Genomic DNA, 22,790 nt, shown 5'->3' with positions numbered 1-22,790 from the left:
TAGACAGAATATATACGGGTCTTGTTTTTGTATGTATTGAGCCAGTCTGTGTCTTTTGGTTGGAGCATTTAATCCATTTACATTTAAGGCAATTATCGATACGTATGTTCATATTTCCATTTTCTTAATTGTTTTGGGTTTGTTATTGTAGGTCTTTTCCTTCTCTTGTGTTTCCTGAGAAGTTCCTTTAGCATTTGTTTTAACGCTGGTTTGGTGGTGCTGAATTCTCTTAGCTTTTGCTTGTCTGTAAAGGTTTTAATTTCTCCATTGAATCTGAATGAGATCCTTGCTGGGTAGAGTAATCTTGGTTGTAGGTTTTTCCCTTTCATCACTTTAAATATATCCTGCCACTCCCTTCTGGCTTGCAGAGTTTCTGCTGATAAATCAGCTGTTAACCTTTTGGGGATTCCCTTGTATGTTACTTGTTGTTTTTCCCTTGCTGCTTTTAATATTTTTTCTTTGTGTTTAAGTTTTGATAGTTTGATTAATATGTGTTTTGGTGTGTTTCTCCTTGGATTTATCCTGTATGGGACTCTGTACTTTCTGGACTTGATTGACTCTTTCCTTTCCTATATTAGGGAAGTTTTCAACTATAATCTCTTCAAATATTTTCTCAGCCCTTTTCTTTTTCTCTTCTTCTTCTGGGACCCCTATAATTCAAATGTTGGTGCATTTAATGTTCTCCCAGAGGTCTCTAAGACTGTCCTCAATTCTTTTAATCCTTTTTTATCTATTCTGCTCTGCAGTAGTTATTTCTACTATTTTATCTTCCAGGTCACTTATCCCTCTTCTCCCTGAGTTATTCTGCTATTGATTCCTTTTAGAGATTTTAAAATTTCATTTATTGTGTTGTTCATCATTGTTTGTTTGCTCTTTAGTTGTTCTAGGTCCTTATTAAACGTTTCTTGTATTTTCTCCATTCTATTTCCAAGATCTTGGATCATCTTTACTATCATTACTCTGAATTCTTTTTCAGGTAGACTGCCTATTTCCTCTTCATTTATTAGGTCTGGTGGGTTTTTACCTTGCTCCTTCATCTGCTGTGTGTTTCTTTGTCTTCTCATTTTGCTTAACTTACTGTGTTTTGGTCTCCTTTTCGCAGGCTGCAGGCTTGTAGTTCCCGTTGTTGTTGGTGTCTGCCCCCAGTGGCTAAGTTTGGTTCAGTGGGTTATGTAGGCTTCCTGGTAGAGGGGACTAGTGCCTGTGTTCTGGTGGATGAGGCCGGATCTTTTCTTTCTGGTGGGGAGGACTGTGTCTGATGGTGTGTTTTGGGGTGTCTGTGACCTTATTATGATTTTAGGCAGCCTCTCTGCTAATGGGTGGTGTTGTGTTCCTGTCTTGCTAGTTGTTTGGCATTGGGTGTCCAGCACTGTAGCTTGCTGGTCATTGAGTGGAGCTGGGTCTTAGTGTTGAGATGGAGATCTCTGGGAGAGCTCTTGCTGTTTGGTATTACATGGATCCAGGAGGTCTCTGGTGGACCAATGTCCTGAACGTGGCTCTGCCACCTCAGAGGCACAGGCCTGACACCAGGCCGGAGCACCGCGACCCTGTCCGCCACATGGCATAGGCTTCTAAAAATGCATCAAGCATCCACTGCATGGAAGTCTGATTTTCTCCTGTTGTAATTCACTTTCCAGTCCTCGCAGATTGGCTCTATTAGGTCACTCTTCTGATGCCCAGCAAGGCTCCTCACCACTCCAGTCAGCAGCTCATTTACTGCCTTAAGTGAGAAGATCAGACAGAGAGGGGGGGATCATAGACTCTTATAGCGAGTTAGAAGGGATCTTGGAGTTTCTTCCCTCAAAGCAGGAATCCCATTCAAAATATCCCCGAGTAATCCTTTGTGCAAACATTTCCAATGATAGCTAAATACTGACATAGCCAGGATATCTTTCCCACTGTTAAAAAAGTTTTCCTGATGGAGGTTATCCTTCCATTTAACTAAAAGCTGCCTCTCCATAGCTTCCCCCTAATGTTCTTATTTCATTCATTTAAAAATTTATAACTACAGATAACCGCTAGCCATGTACTAGACACTGTGGAGGACCAAAGAGCAACTGCCATTGACATTGCCCTGAAGGAGTTTCTAATGTGTTTGAGGATATAACGTGAACATTCCTAAAGGTCTATACAACAAGTGAAAAACATATCAGAAGGCTGAGCACTTCTGATAGAAGGTAGGTATCGAGGGTATGTCACAGGGACTCAAAGGAGAGAGAGAAGCCAGTGTAAACTTAGTGACCAGGAATTATGGGGGAGCTTAACAGGAGAAGAAGGTTTGAACAGGCAGAGAGGAGGAAAGCACAGGGAGCAAAGTGCAGGGACAAGAATTCAAAGAGACTGTGCATTTTGTCCTTCAGAATTATCTCTACTGTGTGAGGAGCTGAAAGGTCAGACCCATAATTTTCTCCAGATTTAAAGTGAGAGAGAAATCTGGACAGTCCAGACTATGATGAGCCTAGAATTGCAGCCCCAAGGACTTTAGGTTGTAGTGGAAGGTAATGTGTCCAGTGGTTAAAATCTGGAAACTAAGAGTGGCATTGGCTGGGGTGAGTCTCTGCTTTCTTCTCTTACAGACTGTGTCCCAGGGCAACTTCTTTAACACATTTAAGCCTCAGTTTTCCCATCTATAAAATGGAGTCAGTAATGATACCCAACTCACAGGACTGTCGTGGGGATAAAGTGAGACACACATGCGGGTAAAATGTTTAGCACGGATCCAGGCACAAATTGAGCAGTTAGTGAATGTGAGCTGCTACTGGTATTGAGGCTTTTGTTGCTTCACCTATAGTCTCAGAAATGTGGAACTATAATCCTCTGTAAGCTTCAGGTTACTGTATTTTTCTTCCTGGGAAAAACCATTTATCTTACTAAGATCCAAACTTGTGGTCAGACTATTCTCTTTTGATTGTTCCAGATCTTTTCCTGGCAGGAGATAGTAATGACCCCCCAAATAACCAAGAGATCTCTTAGCTAAAGGAAAGAGAGAGAAACCGACAGACTGGAGGGAGAACTGTAGGTGTTAATATCAGTTCTGTCATCACTAACCTTGGGTGAATCCCCTACCCTTTCTTGCTCCATTCTCCTCATCTGTCAAGGGAGGGTCTTCATCCTGGCAATCACTAGGGCCCATCTTCCTGCACCCTAATGTGTCTGACTGCAATACCCAGCCTAGGTATGCCGTCTGTCAATAATTGTGGCTTGTCTCTATGCGAAGTGTAATCATTGCTCACATTAATTCTTGTATTTGTCTAGCGCTTTTTACACTTCATGAAGCTTCCCCATTTATCATCTCACCTGTGTCTTTTCACAGCCCTGTGAAATATTCAGGGCAACTGCTCTTCTTCTCCTCTGACAGATGGGAAACTGAGGTGTAGAGCAGAGTAGTCACTTGCCAATGGACCCAGAACCCCTACGTCTCTGGATATGGACTTCCCATCTCTCGGTTGATTTCACTCCAGGGAATCTTCTAAAAGAACATGTTATTTAGTAAATTGAAAGTTGTTTCTCTTTTTCCAAATGAAGCAATCTATTTAATTTCTCCTCCAACGGTAATCTTTGCTGCTAATTCCACTCAACCTTTTTCATTGCACTTGCCAAATTTTCAGGTTGCTTACAGTACCAATATTAATTTGACTAATGAGACTTGAAAACTATCTGATCGTATTTTCCAGTTACAGTAATATAGAAATTAAAGAAACATGCAAAAATTGGAATAACAAAGCAGTCTCAGATATTTCTGATTCAAGTAAAGCTTGATAAAGGCTGAGACCTCTGGGTGGGTGGAAAGGTTAGATAGGTATGTACACCCATTGAAGCTGGTTAAGTTACACTTGAATCTTTGAAATACTGATACTTGAAAACATAGGGTTTAAACGTATGAAGACTGGAGAACATGGACTAGGTTTTGAGTTGTGTCTTTGTCTCTTGCCAGGTATGTGGTATGGGAGATGTAATTTGACCTTTCAGAGCCTTAGTTTTATTATCTTTAAAGAGGTGATAATAATAGCATTATCTGAAGACTGAAGATTGAATAGCATTATCTGAGGACTGAAGATTGAATAAGGCAATTAGTATAGAGTGTCCTTTATAATGTTTGGTGCATATAAGAGCTCAGAAAGGTTAACTGCCATCAGCATTAGTTTAGGACCTAGGATCCCATGGATCTAAGATACCCTTGTATGTTAATGTCCCCAGGGCCTTTGCATCTCAGTTCAGGCTCCTCAGCTGGGCTTCTAACCTACATATCTCAATATCCATTCAACATCTCTTCCTGAAAGTCATACAGGCTCATTGGTCTCAACAGATCCAAAAGAAAACTAATGATCTTTTCTCCCAAACCAGCTTATTCCCCAGTCTTCCCCAACTCAGTCAGTGGTACAAATCTCCGTCCAATTGCTCAGCTGAAAAGTAGAAAGCAATCCTAGATCTCTCCCGCTCCCTGCTGCTGCTGTACACCAGGCATTCCTGTTAATTCCACCGCCTAAACATCTTTCAACTCTTTCTATTTTCTTCTACATCCATTGCTATCATGCTAGCTTAAGAATCAGCGTGTCTCACTTGAAGTGCTGGCATGGTCTCTCCTTGTCCCCTCTTGGCCATCTCTAATCCATTTTTCACAACCAGCCAGATGGACCTTTGAAGTCAGTCCCAGGATACTTATTGGTATCCTTGCAATCCCGTCCCCCTCCCCTTACACAGTAATGAATTTCTGTCCACAGTTCTGTGTATTTTCAACATCATCTACAACCTGTTCTTGCCTCTCCACTGTGGTTTCCTCTCATGATTCTGGGTGTTTTTTTTTAACCAGTAGACTTCATTTTTATTTATTATTTATTTTTTAACATCTTTATTGGAGTATAATTACTTTACAATGGTGTATTAGTTTCTGCTTTATAACAAAGTGAATCAGCTGTACATATACATATATCCCCATATCCCCTCCCTCTTGCGTCTCCCTCCCGCCCTCCCTATCCCACCCCCCCTAGGTGGTCACAAAGCACCGAGCTGATCTCCCTGTGCTATGCGGCTGCATCCCACTAGCTGTCTATTTTACATTTGGTAGTGTATATATGTCCATGCCACTCTCTCACTTCGTCCCAGCTCACCCTTCCCCCTCCCCGTGTCCTCAAGTCCATTCTCTACATCTGTGTCTTTATTCCTGTCCTGCTCCTAGGTTTACAGGAAAATTGAGCATATAATACTGAGAGTTCCCATATACACCCTCTCCCCACACAGTTTCCCCTATCATTAACATCTTGCAATAGTGTGGTAAATTTGTTAAAATTAATGAACCAATATTGATATATTATTATTAAGTAAGGTCCATAATTTACATTAAGGTTAACTCTTTGTGTTGTGTTATTCTGTGGGTTTGACAAATGCATAGTGTCATGTATCCAACCTTACAGTATCACACAGAATAGTTTCACGACCCTAAAAATCCTATGTGTTCTGCCTATTCATATCTCTTCCCCTCCCCTAAACTCCTGGCAACCACTGATCTTTTTACTGTTGCTATAGATTTTCTTTTCAAGAATGTCATATCGTTGGAACAATACAGTACATAGCCTTTTTAGGTTGGCTTCTTTCATTTAGCAATATATGCTTAAAGCTCCTCCATGTCTTTTTGTGGCTTGATAGCTCACTTTTTATTGCTGAATAATATCACGTTGTATGGATGTAACATAGTTTGTTTATCCACTCACCCACTAAAGGACATCTTGGTTGCATCCAGTTTTTCACAGTTATAAATAAAGCTGCTATAAACATTTGTGTGCAGGTTTTTATGTGAACATAAGCTTCAACTCCTTTGGGTAAATACCTAGGAATGCGATTGCCGAATTGTATAGTAAGACGATGTTTAACTTTGTAAGAAACTACCAGTTGTCTTCCAAAGTAACTGTAGCATTTTGAATTCTCACAAGCAATAAATGAGAGTTCCTGTTGCTCTACATTCTTGCCAGGATTTTGTGTTGTCAGCGTTTTGAATTATACCCATTCTAATAGGTAGATAGTGGTATGATCTTTTAATTCACAATTCCCTAATAACATATGATGTTGGGCATCTTTTCAAATGCTCAGTTGCCATTTGTATATCTCTTTGATGAAGTATCTGTTTAGATCTTTGGCCCATTTAAAAATCGGATTGTTTTCTTGTTGAGTTTTAGGTGTTCCTTGTATATTTTAGGTACAAGTACTTTATCAGATATGTATTTTCTCTTAGTCTATGGCTTGACTTTGCAGTCTCTTAACGGTGCCTTCCACAAGCAGAAGTTTTTAATTTTATGAAGTCCAACTTGTCAATGTTTCTTTCATGGATTTGTTTTTGGTGTTGTGTCTAAAAATTCATTACCACAACCAAGCTCACACAGATTTTTTTCCTATGTTATCTTCTAGAATTTTATGGTTTTGCATTTTACATTTAGGTCTGTGGTCCATTTTTATAGATTTTTGTGAAAGAAGTAAGGTCTGTGTCTAGATTGGTTTCTTTTTGTTGTTGTTGCTGGGGTTTTTTTTGTTTGTTTTTTTGTTTTTTTGCATATGGATATCCAGTTGTTCCAGTACATTTGTGGGAAAAGACTATCCTTTCTCCATTGAATTGCCTTTGTGCCTTTCTTTTAAAAATCAGTTGGCTCTATTTGTTTGGTCCCTTTCTGGGCTCTCTATTCTGTTCCATTGGTCCATATGTCTGTTTTTTTCACCAATACCACACTGTCTTTATTACTGTAAGTTTATAGAAAGTCTCAAAGTGGGATAGTGTCAGTCCTCTAATTTTTATTCTTTGTTCTGTGGTTTTTGATAACTTTAGTGCACACCTGTCATGTCTAGGAGGTCAACTCCTAAAGGATTCTTCATAAGCCTCACAAATGTAAGAGTGGTGAGATGACCCTAGTTACTCGTCCTGTAGGAAAATTTCAAGCAAGTTTTGTTCACTTCCACACTAGCCAGGGGACAATATTTTTCCTCCTGCCCATCCTGTGTAAGTCTTCTGCCCTCTGATCACTAGAAGGGGTGGCTTACAATTGGGTGGTGACAGTTGACCAGCAGTTTCCTTAGAGAATGAGTTCGTGAGAGGGTCCACAATAGTGGACACACATGTTTGGAATCTCTTTCACTCTTTGTCCTTCCCATCCATCTTTCCACCATGATCAAGTCAGCTCTCTACTTTCAGAAACCTGGTGAGAACTGGTCGCTGAGTCTCTTGTCTCCCCCAGAATTCTCCTGGCATCTCTACTCTAGCAGCAGATTAGAATAAAGGTACGATATCTGCATCTCAGCTGGTGTCCCAACTAGAAAGTAAGATGTCAGTTCCCTTCATGGAAAAAGAAAACAACATTGCAATAGAGTTCTTTAGAAATCCTCTCACTTTCCTTTGAGTTAGAGTAGTCTTCTCTCATACCGAAGGCAGGAAAAGTGCAACCACGACTCTTGATGAGGTCAACAGTTTTCTGAAGATTTTAATCTTCTCTTCCTTGGGCTGGTTGGGATAATGGAGGTGAGGAGTGAAGAATCAGGTCTTCTATCTTTTAATAAGATCTGTGACACAAAATCTGGCAGCTTCTAGAAGGTGAGCATAGTTTGATCCTATTGTTTTTAACTCTGGGTCTTTAGTCAAACATGGAGACCACAGAGAAACTGCCAATTAATATCCAGTCGCATGCGAACCTGCTCACCTGAGTCCCTCTCTCCAACCCTCCAAGTTTCTAGCCATAACTTATTAAGACTCTACAAGTCGGGCCCTGGCTTCTTTCCCAAACTCAGCATCCACCACTCTCCCTCTGGTATGTTCTGCTCTGGCCACACTTCTCCATGCTGTGGGTCACACACGCCACGTTTGAGCTGCCCTGTGGCCTGTGCATTCTCTGTTCCCTGTAGCTGGGACTCTCTTCTTTCAGACTGTTACATGGCTTAGTCACTTCATACAGATTCCTGCTCAAATGAGACCTCTGGCAAATGGTCTTAGCCACATCCCCCCACCCTCTATCTTCTCATCCTGCATTTAGCACTACCTGTGTATTGTCTTGATTATAAATTCTATAAGGGTGGGTGGATGTCTTGTTCACCTCTGTGTCTCCAGTGCCTGGAACAGTGCCTGGCACGCTATGGGTGTTCACGAAATATTTGTTGCAGATTCAATTCATTAATTACTCTGACAATGTTGACTAAATGCGTGCTATAGATTGTGTCATTTGCTATCATCTTTATATGTTATTTCTAGCACTTTCCAAATTATTTTGATTCTATGACGGAAATTATGATGATAAGATTGTAGAAGACCTAGCACAGAGCTGGGCACACGAGGACACTGTCATGTTTGTGGACAGACTGATATTTTTGCTCTTAATTTGTGCCTTTGAGCTGAGTACGGTATATGCAACACTTACATGGAGCCTATGGAATTAAGTGTCCCAGCAGCCTTTAATAAGACATTCAATTCTGTACTAATTTTTGTCAGTTGCTTTTAATTTTAATTCATTCCAACATTCTCTTTTCTTTTGCACTCCCTCTGAAGTATTTTCACTGAGCAGATGTCCTCATCTGAGCAGATGTCTTTGCTGAACTTTCTGGGATGACTCTGAACTCTCCCGAGGGAGAGTTCAGCCCATCACAACATGAACAAAGACTTACCATTTTCCTTCCAGCACACTCTACCAAGCACTAGTCTATGTCCTATTTTGTTGTCTGAGTATAGGGTAACTGGCCAATTGTTAAAAAAATTCCTAGGGGTCCTCAGAGTCTTCTTTTGCCCCAAATCCTTTTGACACAAATGGAAACTTTCGGCTTCACATTAAGTCAGGATTTTAGGAATATACCCTAATGGGACTCATTCTTTAGATCTACCCTACCCATGTGTGTGCGGCAGGATGGGGTGTGGGGAAGGCCAGGGGGTTAGAAATTGGTGCTGGTGCCCACAGGGAAGGAACCAGAGTGGAGAAATCCTAACTGAATCAGCCAAAGGTACTGAGAAACAAAGAGTCACATAAAATCAGAGTCTTTACGGGACGTTATAAATTCAAACACCAAGCACACCAGGTCAAACCCTCAAACCAGAGTTCCAAAGGCAAGGATGAGGCAGGGACGTGAAGCCAAGAGCTGACAGCTTGGCTTAGATGAGGTGGGAAGCACAGGAGATCAGGCTATGGGATTCTGAGGATTCTCAAACAGTGTTTTTGAGCCAGAAGGCTCATGGAGAGAGAGAGAGAGGTGGCTCCAAAACAGGGAGAATAATCACTGTTTTGGAAGGACTTTCGATATTTCTGTGTGACCACAACCACCCTCACATGGATGTTTGAATCTTGATGTAGAGTTTATGGAGAACTTTAACACGTGTTATTATATGTGACTAATTCTGCTAGTTAGAAATGATTATATTTTCTCACTTTATAGGTGGGAAAACTAAGACACAGAGAAGTTATGTGACTTACCCAAAGTTTCATGGCTAGGAAATGGCTGAACCAGGATTCAAGCAGAGTTATATCTAATATAGAAATTCTTTTTCTTTTTCTTTATTCCATGATATTTACTTAGTACTTAGCACATGCCAGACACAGTTCTAGATACTTAGGAAATATCAGTGAATCAGAAATACAAGGCATCTGCTCTCCTGGGTCTTACATTTCTCCATTATAGCTGCATCACGCAGACCTTCTTGGCAGGATCTTAATCCAATGAGTAGAGGGTGATTGTACCTTGTGCGGTATAACATATATGTTCATGAAGGAGACACTTTGCAACCACAACGAATAATAATAAGAGCCAGGACTTATTAAAAATTTAATATGTGCCAAGCATTGTGAGAAGAGCTTTCTATGCATCATCTAATTTATCTTCACAGTAATCCTCTGAGTAATCCTATTGTCACTATTTTACAGGTGAAGAAATTGAAGCTTTGAGGAAATTTTAAAAGTTGGGCCACATAGCTAGTGATATTAGAGCCAGATTTAGATCGAGGAGGGCCTGAATGCAAAACTCATGTCCTTTGTCATATAGCCTGACTGTTACTAGAAATTTTATTGCATAGTGTAGGAAAAAAATAGAGATGGTAGGGGATATAATCAAGGGTGGGATACTATACCGACTTCTGTGAGAGTTGCACCTTTCTTTCGTCTCATCCTCATGAACGGGACGATGGTTCTGCAGTATTTTCAGCAACTGTGGGATACAGCCTCTCTCCTGAGAAGGTCCTGTGAGTTAAAAGCAGTTAAAAATCAAAATGACCATTAGTGACTTTGTTAATGTGGTTACAAAAGAGAATTCAAATGCAAAAATATTCACAAAAGAATAAATTATAAAAGAGTAAAAATAAATGAAGTAGGTACATACACACACACACACACACACACACACACACACACACACACACACGGAATATTACTCAGCCATAAAAAAGAATGAAATAGTGCCATTTGCAGCAACATGGATGGACCTAGAGATGATTATACTAAGCAAAGTAAGTCAGAAAGAGAAAGGCAAATACCATATGATATCACTTATACGTGGAATCTAAAATATGACACAGATGAACATATCTATGAAACAGAAACAGACTCACAGATATAGAGAACAGATTTGTTTTTGCCAAGGGGGAGGGGAGGTGGGAGATGGAAGGATTGGGAGTTTGGGATTAGCAAATACAAACTATTATATATAGAATGGATAAACAACAAAGTCCTACTGTATAGCACAGAGAATTATATTCAATATCCTGTGATAAACCATAGTGGAAAAGAATATGAAAAAGAATATATACATATATATAACTGAATCACTTTGCTGTACAGCAGAAATTAACACAACATTGTAAATCAACTATACTTCAATAAAATTTTAAAAGATAAATGAAGTATTTAATAATAATAATCCAGGACTAAGCTCCAAATTCTATAAGCAAGACTAGAACGTTGGTAGAGAAACATTAGAGGGAGAGATGTATGCTTATGTCTTCATTATATAAGGAATTAATCATGGTTTCATTCTTGAAGTTCATAATAAGAAAAATATAATTTCAGATATTTTCTTTAACATACAAGGGATTTGACATTAAAGACATACTTATATTCTCTTTCCACTAAAGGAAAAGTAACTATAAACAGAATGAGAGAAGGCTCATTAGCAGATGAAAGAACTGTAAAAACCTGGAAGGAAGAAGTGGCAACTAATAAAGCAGCATGAGACTCGATTTATGGTCCAGCATTTTGTCAATTTTAATAAGTATTTTTCCCATATGCCCTTGAAAAAGTATGTATTTTGCAGTTTCTAAATGCATGTTTTATATTTTTTATGATTTCTAAGATTAAGTAAGTACCTGTTATTCTTAATTTACCATGATGCTAGGGATTAAGAGTTTTATTTAAAAGCCACCCTCCTACACTGTTGGTGGGAATGTAAATTGGTGCAGCCGCTATGGAGAAGTATGGAGGTTCCTTTAAAAAATTAAAAATAGAGCTATCATATGATCGAGCAATCCCACTCTTGGGTGTATATCCAGAGAAAACCATAATTCTAAAAGAAACATGCATCCCAATGTTCATAACAGCACTATTTACAATACCAAGACATGGAAGCAACCTAGATGTCCACTGACAGATGAATGGATAAAGAAGATGTGGTATGTATATATATATATATGTATATGTGGGTATATATATATATATGTGTGTGTGTATATATATATATATATGCGTATACATATACAATGGAATATTACTCATCCATTAAAAAGAATGAAATAATGCCATTTGTAACAACATGGATGGACCTAGACATTTTCATACTAAGTGAAGTAAACCAAAGACAGATATCACATGATATCATTTATAGGTGGAATCTAAAAAAACAAAAGATACAAATGAACTTATTTACAAAATAGAAATAGATCCACGGACATAGAAAATAAACTTATGGTTACCAGAGGGAAAGGGGTTGGGGAGAGATAAATTAGGAGGTTGGGATTAACATATACACACTACTATATTTAAAATAAATAACAAGGACCTACTCTATAGCACAGGGAACCCTACTCAATATTTTGTAGTAACCTAAGGGAAAAGAATCTGAAAAATGTCATATATAGTAAGTCCCCTACTTATGAACGAGTTCCGTTCTGAGAGTGCGTTCATAAGTCCAATTTGTTTGTAAGTCCAACAAAGTTAGCCTAGGTACCCAGCTAACACAATCAGCTATATGGTACTGCACTATATAGCTTTGTAGGTTTATAATACTTTCCACACAAATAATACATAAAAAAACAAACACAAAAAATAAAGAAAACATTTTGAATCTTACAGTACAGTCCCTTGAAAAGTACAGTAGTCCAGTACAAGAGCTGGCACACAGGGGCTGGCATCGAGTGAACAGGGAAGAAGAGTTACTGACCGGAGGAGGGAGAGGAGCAGGGAGATGGTAGAGCTGAAGGATCGCCAGCAATAGGAGATGGAGGGCGAGCTGCAATTCCACTCACGCCTGACGTTGATGGCACACAGGTTCGCATCTTCGAAAGTTCGCAACTGGAAGGTTCGTATGTAGGGGACTTACCGTAGTATAGATAGCTGAATCACTGTGCTGTACACCTGAAACTAACACAACATTGTAAGTCTACTATACTTCAATAGAAAAAAAAGCCATAGTGCCTATTCTTAAAGAGTCTACAATCTAGCTCCCACTGCAATCCAAATTTTTCAAAAAATAGGTTTACAAAGGTAATAAAACCATTAGTAATCTAACAAAAACGTTAATGTTTTATTTATTCCAGTTTTCCCTCCTAAATATCTATTACTAATCTTAATCATATCATTAGGGCAAAGTAACACATAGCGTTTCCTCACTCTGTTAGATATCTCTACTTTGTCTTTTGACATCCACTCTCCTTAACCCTACTCTGTGTCCTGGGAGTCTGGCTGGTATGGACACAGCAACAGTTTCTCTTCCCTCTGGCTTCCAGTAGGCATTTGGCTAATGGGAAATCCCAGCAGGAGATCAGAAGGAGGGAGTAGAATGATACTGGGTTACTTTTTCTCCTTGCTCCCTTCCTGCAGTTCACCACAGGCAGATTTCATTCTTCAGCTGAAGATCGAGGCGCCTGTCGAGGAACTGCTCTCCACGTGACATCCTCCTTTCAGGTTCCGGAAAGCATTTCTTTCCCCCTTTCCTTCAGACTGAGGGGCTGCAACCACCCTGGGGGAATGCACCGTGCAGCTTCCCCCTTCTCTGATCTTCCTAAGTAGTCCATTTATCAGGCTTGTATCAGATTAGCCTAAATAGAGTGTGCCATTTATCTCCTGTTTGGATCCTGATTAAAATGATAAATGGTACTGAAAGAAGTTCCAGAACAGAGACCTTCAGTACTGGGTTCTGGGATTGAGTGGCTCACATGTTTGACTAATATAGGGATAACATCTGTGCCAAGGGGAATCGGGTATGGGTAATCCACGGTAAGTGGTGGTATGCCACATGATTATTTGTTTTCATCAGCGGTAGCATGGATGAAGTGCGCGTGAGGGAAAGGTGGAGGGAAGTGAAGTGCCTGTGACACTTTGTTGCTATGATGATAATGATGGTAAATATTGTGAATTCACATGGCTTCTTTTGATGGCCTTAGAAAGTGTTATTTAGGAAAAGGAGAATTTGCAAGCGGTAAATATCAAGCTGAGACAGTGATGGACAATCAGGAAGCGTTGATGCCATGTCCAAAGAAGCCCCTCATCCAATGTTGTAAGATAGCTATGGTGAGGACCAAGCCAAATGTCTCTGTGATGGGTTGCAGGATTTGTAACATCCATCGTTTGCACATTTTGGGTGCTCTACACCACAGGTAAGAGATAGTGGTGGGGAAAAGTATGCGATCCTAAGATTTGGGATGACAACATCTGGCAGACGTGGATGAGGCTGAGACTGAAATCTAAGTCCTCAGATCTCTTAGATTCCTCTGAACCTCCTTTGTCTACAGAAGCAGCTCTACCCCTGTGCCTTCCCTATCTCCAGCCACTGTCAACACTCTTGCCATCCGAGGGGCAGTTGCTTCAGAAGCTGATGCTGGTCCTCTCGGGACTCACTGCCAGCACATCTCATTGTCTCTAGGCCCATGACCAGACCCAACATAGTGAGGACCAAGAAGTACAAGGCCTGTTCCTACAAAAGAGCTTATTCACCAGCTTATTCCCAGGTCTCAAGGCCTGGGAAGCATGTGTGGGACTGAATTATAAGGGCGTTAGTTCAAGGGGGATAGAATGGTGAGTTCTCATGGGCCAAATTCATGGACATGGGAGCATTCTTCTAGGATTTGGGGCTTAATGTGTTAGTTAGGCCACATACCCTAAGCATCCATCATTTCCTAGGTTGGATAATTAAAACTTGGGTTTGAATAGTGTAAGTTAATAAGGTTTAAATACTGGAACTTTTTGGGTGTATTTCAGAGGAGGAGGTTTGAAGGATCAGGGAGATGCGAATGTTAGAATGGATCTATCACGTGTAATCTGTTTAGACTGCCCCAACCACACCCTCACAGGAGCGGGTGGCAGACATGTCCTCCAAGACATTAAGAAATTCATTGGTGAGAGAAGAGAAGCATGAGTGAAGTATATTGCGTTGGCTGTTTTCTGTGGGCTGGAGCTTTTGGTATTGGATTTCTCTAACATGATGGAGTTAATGGAATCCCAGACTGGCATAAACTAGGTGGCAGCTCTTAACCACTGGAGACAAAGTGGGTGCAGGTAACAGGACAGCCACGGGTATAGAGTGTTCATCAGAGTGTTTAACTCTCAGAGATCTGTGAAGATGGTATTGATCAGGGTGTCCCTCAATACAAATAATCTACAAAGGTGCTGCTTTACACATACAGTAAAAATTCTGAGACGGCTGGGCAGAACTATGACTTGAGTCCCTGCACTGGGAAATGTTCAGCCTTTCACTTAGTCCCTAAGCCTAAACCAGTTCGCGTATCCGCAACCTATCAACTCTGGGTGAGACTGGCCCTCCTTGGAGAAAGATCCTGCAGTGTTCTTCTACGTGTGTAATGTGAACCTTCCCTAAAGCCTTCTCCAAAGGTATCTGTAGCCACTTATTAGGATGGTTATACACTGACAAAATGATAATACCTACATCTTCTATGGTCATCAGATACTAGCTCCTAACTGATGCTAATATGCAGAAACCTGAAATATCCCCATGGTCCACCCATCTGGGTGGGGCCTCGTAGAGATAAGATGATAGATGGGATCTTGGTTTGAGAATGTCTCACATGGATCCAGTGGCCCAAAATCCCACCCATTTCCCTCCAATCTTGGAATATATATATATCCTGGTTAGCAGGAAACTTCAAGCGCTGCACAAACCTTAATAAGATATGTCCTTGTCAGAAGGTAGAAGATAAAACCTGTTAAATTTCCAATGCCTATCACATTGGTGTAGTTTCTAGGGTCCAATGGCCCTGTGCTTATCATTCACCATCAAGAAAGAAGCAGAGCTCTTTTTTTTTTAAACATCTTTATTGGAGTATAATTGCTTTACAATAGTGTGTTAGTTTCTGCTGTATAACAAAGTGAATCAGCTATGCATATACATATATCCCCATCTTTCCTCCCTCTTGCATCTCCCTCCCACCCTCACTATCCCACCCTAGTAGGTGGCCACAAAGCACCTAGCTGATCTCCCTGAGAGGCACAGCTCTTGGTGGGTCTTTTTGTGTTTCGTAGGCAACATACATCACACTTGGTCATGGTTCTTTAATCCATTTATTGAGTAACTCATAATGATGACAATTTTGAATGGGGCTTAGAGCAAAATAAGACTCTGGAACAAGTCCAGTCTGTGGTGCAAAGTGATACAGAGCTTTTTGATGCTGCTGCAGGCCCAATGGTATTGGAAACATCAACAGCAAAGACTGTTACTGTATGAAGCCTCTGGCAAACCCGAAAGGTGCTTGACTCTTAGGGTTTGCTATGAGGCCTTCTTCTATGACTATTATTCTCTATTTGAAAAGCAGCTCCTGGACCCAGGTAGAAACTGAATGTCTAGCCATGAGACGTCAAGTGACTATGGGACCTGAGGGGCTCATCATGACCTCAATGTTATTTAATACACTGAAGCATAACGTTGGCATGTAGAGTAGCATTTCATTGTTAGGTATACATGGAATATATGGGGCCAGGCCTGCACTGTTCTGGAGATACAAGTAAGCTACAATTACAGAGGGTAAGACTCCTCTAAACTCATCTACTGCTTTGCTGCCTGTCCCCCAACTCACTCCTCTAGCTTCATGAGGAGTTCCCTATGACTAGTTAAAGGAAGAAGGAAAACTATAGGCCTGATTCAATGATGGGTCTGCAAAGTATGAGAGAATAAGCTGGAAAAGGATGGCTGCTTCAGCCCCACTCTGGGACATCTCTGAAAGCAATGGAGGAAAGAACCTCAGCCGCTGCATCTGGTTGTTCATTTCATGGGGGAGGAAAGGTCTGAGCGTCAGAGCTACACTGACTCATAAGCGGTGGCCAATGGGTTGACTAGCTCCTTGGGGGAAAGAGGAAGACTGGACAATTGGGGATAAAGAGATTTACAAGGAAGCGATAGACCTGGACTTCCCAGAATAGGTAGAGGTATTTTAATCCTACATGAATTCCTGTCTGTGGGCATCCATTGCAGAGGAAGCTTTTATAAATCAGGTGGACAAAAAAGAATGTTTTGTGCTTGTCAGTCCCTAGACACCCTAGGGTTTGCTCAGTGGATACAAAGTGGTATCCATGACAGCAGAGATGGAGGCTATCATGATCTCAGCATCACTGACATCACCTTATCAGTGCTAGCTTGTCTGTGCCATGTTGGGTGCTAACTTGGCAAGATCACAGGCCAACTCTAAGCTCTGGATATGGAACCATTCCAGGAGGAACAAGTCAGCTATCTATTAAAATGTTGATATCACTGCAACCCTCCTGTCACAGATAGGGTAACACTTTGTTCTAACAAAGATAGGCACAAATTCCAAGTACGGATTTACCTTATCTGTTCAAACTGCTGTTAGCACCAGTGTGCTTAGTTCATAATTACATTATGCTTTATCCTTACCACTATGCCTGAAATACCATCTACTTTGACTAACTCATTGTATAGCAAATAAAGTGTAGTCGTGGGCTCACATCCATGACCTGCATTGTTCTTATCAGTCTCTCCACTACTCAAGCAACTGGTTTGATGGAATGATGGAACGGTCATTAAAGCCTCACTGTGGTACCATCTGGGGGCCACACTGTGGGCGGGTGAGGTACTAGGCTACCGGATGTGACAAATGCTGTCAGTCAGTAGCTAAACCACAGAGCCAGAATGCATCCTTCCACGTGGAGGTGCGAATGGACTCTCACTACAATACCTAATGACCCGTTTGAAGAACTTACGCTTCTTGTTCTGGTAAACTTAGGCTTAGTGGGTTTGTAGGTACCACTACCCCAGAAGTAGTGCTTCCACAATTATGGTTCTGATGATTTGCTGAGATTATTCTCTGGCCTTTTTGGATTCCTTATGTTGGCAAGTGAACAGGAAGAGAGGGGATCTCTATACTGGCCAGCATAACCCTAACCCCAACCTCAAACACCCCACAAATCTTAAAAAGATATTTCTGCATCAGAAATACCCAGATCATCCCTTGGCTTAAAGGCATCTGAGCTCCTGTCACGGTGAACCTCTCCACACGAACATATCCCTTGCAAGTTGGGCAGTTCCCACACTTCCTAAGGCTTAGGGTGGCAACAGCATTTCTTTTACTAGCTCCGTGACGTAAGTTTTCCTGTACTCTGTCCATGACCCTGTAAGTAGTTTCTTTCCTGAACCTGCCTCAGATTATTCTAATTTGAACCCATCATCTGTTTCTTTCTGGAACCCTGACCGATACACCTACTAACCATAGGTGAATATATCATAATTGACTCAGTTGCCTTACTGCTATTAATGTGACTTAATATAATAATTGATTATTTTAAATTATGCTGTAGAGAACCCCTTGCTGATGGCTCCCTCCCCTTCTGTTTCTCTTCTCACTCTAACATTTAAAAATACTTTTAGCTTAGATTCTGAAAATTGGAAATACAGCTTAAAATTTTCTGAAGTCTTTTCAAGTGTCTTTGCAAATTATGAAAGTGTTTTGTAAAAGTATTACACAAATTCATACTACTTCATGCAGTAGATAAGTGTGATAATTTCTTTACACATTCACCAGAATTGAATATTCTAATTTTAAAATAATTTTACCCATTCCATGGTTTTAAAAGTTTGTCCTTTTTTTTTTTTGAAATTGACCATGCTCTTAATTACCAGTGAGTTCATATCTTTTCCCATGTTTGTCTATTGAATATACTTTCCTCATATGTGAATTTTCTCTGTCTTCACCCACTTATTGATCTAGTTCTTAGCAATTCTTTCATATTAATTGTTATGAGCTATTTATAGAAAAGTTAACACATTGTTAATATTTGCTGCAACTATTATTTTAGGTCTAATTTTAACCTTTGAATGTCCTGTGTCGAGATTTTTAAAAATTGTGAGTAGTAGAATCTCTTGATTTTACTCTTTGTGTTTTATTTCTTGCTCTAAGCTTGGAAAGTCCTTTCTCTTCTGGTGATTGAATTCTTATTCACTTCTCTTTTTTTTCTAAGATTTGATATTTTTTGTATTTAATTCTTCAAGCCATCTGGAACTGATTTCTCTGCATGATGTGAAGTTAGGGCCTAAAATTGATCTTTTTCCCCCTAAATTGCTACCCAAAGGTCCCAGCACCATTTGTTAAATAATCCTTCCTTTTCTCATTGATGTATGCTGTCTCTTTTATCACATATTAAATTCTCATACATAGTGGAATCTATTTCTGGGTTATCTATTTTGTTCCATTGATCTTTCTGTCTAGTCCTGTGCAAGCATCACACTAGTCAAAAAGAACTTTAGACATGTTTAGAATAAAAAGATATGCAGGGAAGAGACAGGCTGACCATTTGAGGCCAGTCGTAAAATTCTGAGGTAACAATGAGAAAATCATATTCTTTGCTTTTTCCCTTTATGTATGTTTCTTTCAGGGAAATATCTCATTAAAAAAGAAAAGGTAGGGACTTCCCTGGTGGTGCAGTGGTTAAGAATCCACCTGCCAATGCAGGGGACACGGGGTCGATCCCTGGTCCAGGAAGATCCCGCATGCCGCAGAGAAACTAAGCCCGTGCGCCACAACTACTGAGCCCGCATACTGCAGCTACTGAAGCCCACGCGCCTAGAGCCTGTGCTTGGCAACAGGAGAAGCCACCGCAATGAGAAGGCTGTGCACTGCAACAAAGAGTAGCCCCCGCTCGCCGCAACTAAAGAAAGCCCGCGTGCAGCAACGAAGAACGAATGCAGCCCCCAAAAAGGAAGAAAGGGCAAATATTAGTTAGCAGGGTATTAGAAGCTAAAAATGGGTGGAAAGTTATGGAAAAAAGAATTAAAATTTTCATTTACCTTTTTCAAATGAGCATAAGTCTCCTGACCTACGTTAGTTATTGGTGTCTTCTACGGTCCAAGAATTGTGTCTGAACTTTAAATATGGATCTTATTTAATCCTGAGATAATTCCTTTGCAGGACACATGTAGTTATCCCTATTTGCCATGTCTCTAGGATTTCTCAGGCCTCTGCAGCTCAACCAGGATTCAGAATAGACTCCCAAGGAGATGGGATCAAGACAGCAGAGTAGGAAGGTCTTGAGCTCACCTTCCCCCATGAACATATCAAGACCACATATAGAACAACTCTTGCTGAGAATGACCTGAAGACCAGCAGGGTGGCTCTTCCAGAACCAAGGCTATAAAGAAAGAGCCACACAGAGTCTGGTAGCTGGGAGATGTGATCTAGTCAGGACCCACACCCCTCGCAAGTGATCCAGAGAAGGAGAGGGATAGCACAGACTCGGGGATTCTCCCTCAAAAGCGACGGGTTCAAACCCCATATTAGGCACCCCAGCCCAGACATATGACACTGGGAAGATGAGCCCCCTTAGCTGGTTTGAAAACCAGTGGGGCTTATTGGAGGGCTGTAAGGAACTGAGCCTCCACTCTTGAAGAGCACACACACAGACTTGCTTGCTTCTTGGTGGTGCTTGCTCCTTGCTTGCTTGGTGGGCGTGGAGCCGCGGGCTGGGTGGGCCAGGCGCTGGTCAGGACTCTCACGACCCGAGGACGCAGGCGCAGGGAGCTCCCAGCCCCAGGGCAGAGGCAACAGCTGGAAAACTGCCTGGTGCTCGGGCTGGCCTGCTGGGACTATCCCAGCGTGCCCCCCAGCTGACACTGGGCTCCTGTTCCAGCCCCTGCTGCTCCAGTACTGCTCCTCAGCAAGGCGGGGACTGCCATTGCCACTGTGTGCAACACATACACTGGGTGGGCGGAAGTGGAGGCAGCTCAGTAGTGTGGCTCTGACCCCTCAGGCCTCAGCCCTGCCTCTAGCCCGGGTGGAGACTGCCATTGGCATCCTGCGCACACATGCACACAGAAGAAGCGGAGCCAGCTCAGAAGGGCAGCTCCAACCCACTGGGTCCCAACCCAGCCTCTGACTAAGGTGGAGACTGCCATCCTTCAGGGGAGAATCCCAACACCCTCAGGGCTCCTTCTCCAGCCCTTCCAGCCCCAACCTTGTGCCCCCAAGAGGGGGGTGACTGCCGAGCTTGAGAGAATCCCCGGTTCTCACCTGGCTCTGCCTCTGGCTCCTCTGAATCCAGCCCCACCTACCACCAAGGCAGTGGCTGCCAGCACACCCCAAAAGAAATGTGTTCTGTGCTCACTTCAGATCCAGCTCTCCCACCAAAGCCGCTGGCCACATGCAGGCTGCACCACGGTGCTCTCACACAAGGACGCAACTTCAACACCGGGATAGGTAACAGTTTTGCCTGTTTCATAGAGACAAACAGAGTCAAAATGAGAAGACAGAGGAATATGTTCAAATGAAAGAACAATATAAAACCCCAGAGAAAAATCCTAATGAAACAGAGATAAATAATTTACCTGATAAAGAGTTCAAAGCCACAGTAAAAACAAATGCTCAATGAACTTGGGAAAAGAGTAGAGAGAAACACAGCAGGAATTTCAACAAAGAACTAGAAAATATAAAAAAGCATCAACCAGAGCTGAAGAATACAATAATTGAAATGAAAAGTATGCTGGAAGGAATTAACAGCAGATCAGGTGATAACAGAAGAATGCATAAGCAACCTGGGAGATGGAAGAGTGGAATAGTTTGATGAAGATGGAACAGTCTGATTCATCCAATCAGAACAGCAAAAGGAAACAAAAAAAATTTTAAATGAGGATTGTTTAAGGGACCTCTGGGAAAACATCAAGCATTTTACCATTTGCACTATAGGGGTCCTGGCAGAAGAAGAGAGAGAGAATAAGGGGCAGAAAATATATTTGATGAAATAATGGCTAATAACTTCCCATTTACAATTGCATCAAAAAGAATAAAATACCTAGAAGTAAATTTAACTAAGGAGGTGAAACACCTACAGCCTGAAAAGTGTAAGGCATGGACGAAGGAAATTGAAGATGATACAAAGAAATGGAGAGATATCCTGTGTTCATGAGTGGAAAAATTAATATTGTTAAAGTGTCCATACTACCCAAAGAAATCTACAGATTTAATCAATCCCTATCAAAATATCAAGGGCATTTTTCACAGAACTAGAACAAATAATCCTAAATATTGATGGAACCATCAAAGATCCTGAAGAGTCAGTGAGATTCGAAGTGTGAAAGGAACTTGATGCAATGTGGCTGGTTTGAAGACGGAGCGACTATGAAAGAAGGAATATGGGCAGCCTCTAGGAGAAGACAGTGGCCCCTGGCAGCAAGGAAATGAGGACCTCAGTCCCATAACCACAAGGAACTGAAGTTTTCCAATAAACTACATAAACTTGGAAGTGGATTCTTCCCCAGAGCCTCCAGATAAGAGCCCAGCCCAGCTGACACCAGGATTTTAGCCTTGTAATAGCATGAGAGAGAGCCCAGCTAAGTTCACCCAGATTTCTGACTCACAAAGTATGAGTTAATAAATGGATGTCAACCTAAGCTGCTAAGTTTTTGGCAATTTGTTATAGAAGCAATGGTAGATAAACATCCAGACAGCCCTCAGATATACTGCAGGTTTGCTTCCTGCAAACATCATAATAAAGAGAATTACACGAAAGTTATGTTTACAGTCTACTGACTACTGTAGTCTATTAAGTGTGCAGTAGCTTTGTGTCTAAAAATAATGTATATACTTTAATTAAAAATGCTTTATTGCTAAAAAATTCTAACCATGATCTGAGCCTCCAGTGAGCTGTAGTAGTAACAGTAAAGATCATTGATCCCAGATCACCACAACAGATATAATAATAACGAAAAAGTTTGAAAAACGGCTAGAATTGCCAAAATGTGACACGGAGACATGAAGTGAGCAATTGCTGTTGGAAAAATGGCACTGATAGACTTGTTGGTTGCAGGGTTGCCACATAGCGTCATTTGTTTAAAACACAGTGTCTGCGAAGCACAATGAAGTGCAATGAAACGAGGTCTACCTGTACTTGGTTGATGTCCCTTGATAACATAGTGACAACAATAACAAACAGTTTATTGATATGTGCTGAGCACTTTAAAGGGATTCTCTCAATTAATCTTCATCCCAGCTCTATGACCTTGCTTACAGATTGCTCAAAGTAACCTACTAAGTAGTAAAGCCAAGCTTGGAACAAAGCTGAATCCTTCTATTCAATTATAAAATGACCCTACTCCCCACACTTTCATGCGTTGTTTCATCA

Source organism: Delphinapterus leucas, chromosome 11 (genome assembly GCF_059928025.1).
Source record: "Delphinapterus leucas isolate spDelLeu-1000000601 "Yukka" chromosome 11, BTC_Dleu_Yukka2, whole genome shotgun sequence".
Taxonomy (NCBI): Eukaryota; Metazoa; Chordata; class Mammalia; order Artiodactyla; family Monodontidae; genus Delphinapterus; species Delphinapterus leucas.
The sequence above is the reverse complement of the archived record's forward strand: the minus strand, read 5'-3'. Positions refer to the sequence as shown.